Raw genomic sequence first — 6308 nt, forward strand, 5'->3', positions numbered from 1 at the left:
GGCAAGGCTGGATAATTCTTTGTTGGGGGGCGGGGATACTGCCCTTCATGTTGTTGGATGTTTAGTAGTGACCCCTTTCCCGACTTCTATCTATAGATGTCAGTGACTATCTCCTCCCAGTTATGACAACCAAAAAAGTAGATCCTGGGAGGCAAAATCACCATTGGTTGTGGATCTTTGGTGTAAATAATGCCTTGAAAAGGCAGAGCCTGAGGCTCTAGGAGGCATTAGCATAAAGGAGGGCCCTGTATAGCCCCTAGTCTGGAGAACCCCAGTAGGAACCTGAAAAACAGGCATTGGGAAAATCCCCTGGAGAAGGGAAAGGCTACCCACTCTAGTGTTCTGGCCTGGAGAATGCCATGGGCTGTGTAGTCCACAGGGTCACAAAGAGTTGGACAAGACTGAGTGACTTTCACTTTCACTTTTCACTTTCGCCACACCCTCCCAGGACTGACTGGGCTGTGGCCTTTACAGTAAGTCTTGGGGACAATAGAGAGAGGCTCCAGGCAACCAGGCATCTCCAGACCTGGGAATAAACCAACCTAGAAGCAAGTAAGCTAGAGGTAAATGTCCAGTCTTAGAGAAAAATGGACTGGTGCTCTTTGAACTCATTAGAATTTATTGTGATGCAGATATATAGCAAAAGAAAAATTATTCAGGTAATTAAAAATAAGGATAACATATCTACTATTCTCAACAACTTTGTTAGTTGCAATTTTTATGATGATTTTCCAAAAGTGGAAAGCTAAAATATAGAGAACCTAAATGATCTGTACAATGCTTAAAACAATGAGGGGCAAAAGTGGGGTCTGATAAGACTTAAAGAGGTGAGCTCATTTTTTCCAGCTCCCACAGCTATGAAGAATTTGAGCACGGGCAGTCTGACTGCAAATCTTAACCACTGTACCATACTTCTGGCTGAGAGCATGTGCTATTTTTATAATTTGAGTAAATGAAATAAGATCTAAAATTTTTTAAAATGAGATCTGTTTTCCTAATACCTGTATGAAAACTGGAAAGATTGTGTAGAAATAGCTAGACAGTTGTATCAATATTTTAATTACAGTCTGATGTTTTCCAACTGCAAAGCCATATTTGGTAAAAATTTATGATGTATCTCTTACAATCAAAATTATTTCATTGAGGTTAATTTATGTATGAGACAGCGTGTGTGGGTGTGCTGACTATTCAGATATTTAGACTAATGAAACAAAACATTTTCTTTTTCTATAGGTTAATTATGTTTGGAAAAAAACACTCTCCATGAACACCAGCCCACAAAAATAAAAACATATTCAATTTCAAAAATTATTAGATTTATAGAAAGAACGTATTGAGATACCTGAGCATTTTATTTTATTCACTAATAAAAAGGCTTGGATATGCTTATGTAAAGAATTCTCCATCAGCCAGAGGACAATGTCAAATAAAAATAAACTCTAGGCATTAGTAAGGTGTGACTTTATTTGAAAAGATTACTATAAAAAGGGGACAATGGGAAGGAATGGGGGCTATTTCTATTGCAAAGTAAGAAAGCTCCAACTGTGAGATCTACAAGTGTTCTGGGCCAAAAAAGAGGTTTTATTTCAGAGAGAAAAGGACTAGAAAGAGCCAGGTGTGGAGAATGAGATGAGACAGTGCAGGTGTCATGATGGGGCAGTAGATCAGAGAATTTTTTTGTTTGTTTTGTTTTGTTTTGTTTTGTTTTTCCATTTTTATTAGTTGGAGGCTAATTACTTTACAATATTGTAGTGATTTTTGTCACACATTGACATGAATCAGCCATGGATTTACATGTGTTCCCCATCCCGTTTCCCGCCCCCCCCCACCACCACCTCCCTCTCCACCCGATCCCTCTGGGTCTTCCCAGTGCACCAGGCCTGAGCGCTTGTCTCATGCATCCAACCTGGGCTGATGATCTGTTTCACCCTAGATAATATACATGTTTCGATGCTGTTCTCTCGAAACATCCCACCCTCACCTTCTCCCAGAGTCCAAAAGTCTGTTCTGTACATCTGTGTCTCTTTATCTGTTTTGCATATACAGTTATCATTACCATCTTTCTAAATTCCATATATATGTGTTAGTATGCTGTAATGGTCTTTATCTTTCTGGCTTACTTCACTCTGTATAATGAGCTCCAGTTTCATCCATCTCATTAGGACTGATTCAAATGAATTCTTTTTAACGGCTGAGTAATATTCCATGGTGTATATGTACCACAGCTTCCTTATCCATTCGTCTGCTGATGGGCATCTAGGTTGCTTCCATGTCCTGGCTATTATAAACAGTGCCGCGATGAACATTGGGGTGCACATGTCTCTTTCAGATCTGGTTTCCTCGGTGTGTATGCCCAGAAGTGGGATTGCTGGGTCATATGGTAGTTCTATATCCTGTTTTTTAAGAAATCTCCACACTGTTCTCCATAGCAGCTGTACTAGTTTGCATTCCCACCAACAGTGTAAGAGGGTTCCCTTTTCTCCACACCCTCTCCAGCATTTATTGCTTGTAGACTTTTGGATGGCAGCCATCCTGACTGGTGTGTAATGGTACTTCATTGTGGTTTTGATTTGTTTTATCCTGAGCTCGGTCTATTCTGAGCAGGGGTTCTTTAAGGGGACAATATATACTGGATCCGGCCAACAAGGATGGGTCAGAGTTAAGGAGCCTGGAGAAAGTCAAGAAACTTAACTAAAGTTTGGTTAACAAGTATATTCCTCTAGTTGACCAGTGGGTACAAATAGTTCAGCTAATGATTTATGAGACCAAGAAAGGAAATTTGGATGGTCTTTGTGGACACAGGGCCTTCCATGGGTCCAAGGCTCAGAGCTCGGCTCCTAGGAGCCAGTCAAGGGCAAGACCTGAAATCTGACCTCTTTTAGGAAGAGGTGTGTATGTGTGAGTACCAAGGCCTTCTAGGTTAACCATCTCAGTCTGCCTTCTAGCATAAGTTGAATGTCTTATGTCTCCATCACTGACTGTAAGCTTCTTGAGGATGGAGCCATCTTTAACTCATGTATGGACTTGCTCATCATCTCTAGCACAATGCCTTGTCCATGGTAGTTGTTGAATTGAACTGATAAAGCTAATGGACCTTGGATAATTGAGGCTTTGGTTTACATCTAGTGATGGTCAACCATTAATTTGAGAAACACAATTTTACTCTAAAGTTCTCCTTAGTTTTTCAGAGACCTATCGTATTCAATGTCTCAAGACTTTGTATAAAATTACTTTTTTACTTATGTAAATGAAACTTTCTAAAAATATTTGCCTTTTATTTTAGTTGCATTAGAACATTCAGTCACAGAAAGGAGAATGTCTTCATGGTACTGGGATGAATTTAAGTGATATCCAGGACATTATCAGCAAGACTTAGAGGCCAGTTGGGTGCAGATTCAGTCTGAACAAGATGGACAAGGGGAAGAATCATTTGATCCTCCCTTCCTATCAGTGAAGATTTTCTGTGCTCAAACAAATGAACAAAATGCTAATCCACTGTTACTGATGTAAGAATCTTTTGACCACCTAAGTTTTTCTTTTCCTGAAATAATCCCCTCAAAAATACCCTTGCAAAGCCCCATATCCGGTTTCAGTTTCATATTGCCTTCCCCTTTCTTCTGCTTTTGTCCTTAAAAACAGCCTTTCATTAAAACTTATCAATGTTGACTTTAAAAAATGCATGTGAAAGTTGGGAGTCAAGTTTTATTTGGGGGCAAAATGAGGACTATAGCCTGCAGATAGCTCCTCAAATACCTCTGAGAAACTGCTCCAAAGAAGCAGAAGGAAAGGTCAGTATTATATGTGATTTTGGTGAATGCAATCAAGCACATATTTTTGCAAATTTCTGCTAGTCACAAGGAGCAGTTGTCACCATGATTTCAGTGCTTTTCTGTAGATGAAGAGCTATAAGAATTGAGCTCATAAAATCAGCTCCTAACCATATCTGAAGACTTGTTATGCCAGTCTTTCCCAAGACACAGTAGTGCCTCTTTTCTGCTCTCCAACCTGAACTCCTTTCAGGGGGTGTTGAAAATCAACTGCAACAGCACATGATTTAGTCCTTGTAGGGGGAGACGGCAAGTGTCAATTTGTAGTTGACATCAACAATTATTTGTTTGCCTTTGGGAGATTCCCTCTGCATTGTTGAATTCTGTCCCATCTGCTACTTTACGCTTTGCTCTGCCTGTTTCTGGTCCAAAATGTAGCAAGGACTCCAGATTCTACCATGATGCTCTGAGCCCTGCAAAACCCAGGTGCAAAGATTGTTTCACAACAGATTGTGTTGTGTCTGGGCTGAACACCTGGCCCAAATACTTATACAGAAGCAACATTTTTCTCTCTTATCATGTCACAAACAGTAGCATGTGGCACAGATAAAGTAGGAGCAAGCCCTGTTTTCCTTCTTTCAGAGGAAAGCAGAAGAAATCAAACTGCCATTTGTTAAGATAGAATAAAGATGGATGATACCAGGAGAGCCTCTAGGTTCCAGTGCACTGGATTCTTCTCCATTGTCACATGTTCCATTTGTGAAGGTTACTCTTGCCTACTGTTTCAGACAATAGGACAGTTATTTTGCACCTAGCAACATTTTTAGTGAAAAAGACAGTAGACCACATACTGGCTTTTTGTGAAACCCGTAGAAATAGCTAATAAAGCTTCATCAGATTAATTCACTTATTTCCTTCTTTTCTCATGTTTGACATCAGAATCTCCTTCTAAAATTTAAGTGCAAAGATACAGTAGAAAAATCAGTAACTTAAATCCCAGCTGTATGTGCCCTCCAGCATAGGACTAAATGTTTCTGAAACATTTTGTTTTGTTTTTTAGCATAACATATAAAGGATGCAGATAAGGCAATATATCAGAACACTTCCAACTAGAACATTCTACAAATTGCTATTTGGTAGAGAGAAAGGTAAATGTAAAGATGATACCAATATAAGGAACAAAGAACTTGTGTGGAATTCAGTGTCTCAGGAAAATAATTCATGGTTCCTAAAGAGGTTTCCTTCAACTCCAAGAGCTTCTAGTTTCTCCTCAACTCCTAGGGATTGAGGGCCTGATGCTATTCCCCCAATCATGCCATGAGAATCTGTTCTTCTTTCATCTGAGTGAGTGCTAAGTCCAGTCTGACTCTTTGTGACCCAGTGGACTCTAGCCCATCAGGCTCCTCTGTCCATGGGATTCTCCAGGCAAGAATACTGGAGTGGGTTGCCATGCTCTCCTCTAGTGGATCTTCCCAACACAGGGATCGAACCTACATCTCTCATGTCTCCTCCATTGACAGGCAGGTTCTCTACCATTAGCACCACTTAGAAAGCCCTTCATTAGGGCTTCCCTGATAGCTCAGTTGGTAAAGAATCTGCCTTCAATGCAGGAGACCCTGGTCTGATTCCAGGGTTGGGAAGAGTATTCTTGGGCTTCCCTTGTGGCTCAGCTGGTAAAGAATCCATCTGCAATGTGGAAGACCTGGGTTCAATCCCTGGGTTGGGAAGATCCCCTGGAGAAGGGAAAGGCTACCCAAGTATTCTGGCCTGGAGAATTCCAGGTACTGTATAGTCCATGGGGTCGTAAAGAGCCAGACACAGCTGAGCAACTGTCACTTTCACTTTCTTTCCTTCATTCAGGTTTGTTGAAAACAGTGATTATAGTTTTAACCACCTGCCACTCAAAGCAGATGAAATGTATTACTTGTCATTAAAAATGCACCAATTACAGTGGTTAAGACAGTAAATTCCATGTTTTTTACCATAATAAAAAAAAAATTCAAAAATGCATCGATTACAATAGAACTCCTACACACAGCTCTGAAAAAACAGGAAGTCGTAACTTCTTGTGCTGGAGAAGAAAACAGGCAACCTAGTCCAATATTCTTGACTGCAGAACCCCCATGGACAGAGGAGCCTGGCAGGCTACAGTCCATGGGGTCGCAAGAGTCAGACACGACTGAACCACTACCGCCAACTTCTTGCGCCCATAATAGCCTGTTGCATGTGTGTGTTGGTTTTTTCAGTTATGTCTGACTCCTTCTGACCCTATGGAATGTAGCCAGCCAGGCTCCCCTATCCAGGCAAGAATACTGGAGTGGGTTGCCATGCCCCCTGGGAAGATTCCAGGGGATCTTCCCCATCCAGGGGTCAAACCTGAGTCTCCTACATTGGTGGGCAGGTTCTTTACCTCTAGCACCACCTGGGAAGCCCATAACAGCCCATTAGTATCTGACTAAACATTTCTCAATATTCCATCACAGGCCTCCTTAGGCCCAGAACACAACTAGTATTCAACTCACAGGAAAGAAAGCCAAGAAA

This window comes from Dama dama, chromosome 8 (genome assembly GCF_033118175.1).
Source record: "Dama dama isolate Ldn47 chromosome 8, ASM3311817v1, whole genome shotgun sequence".
Lineage (NCBI taxonomy): Eukaryota > Metazoa > Chordata > Mammalia > Artiodactyla > Cervidae > Dama > Dama dama.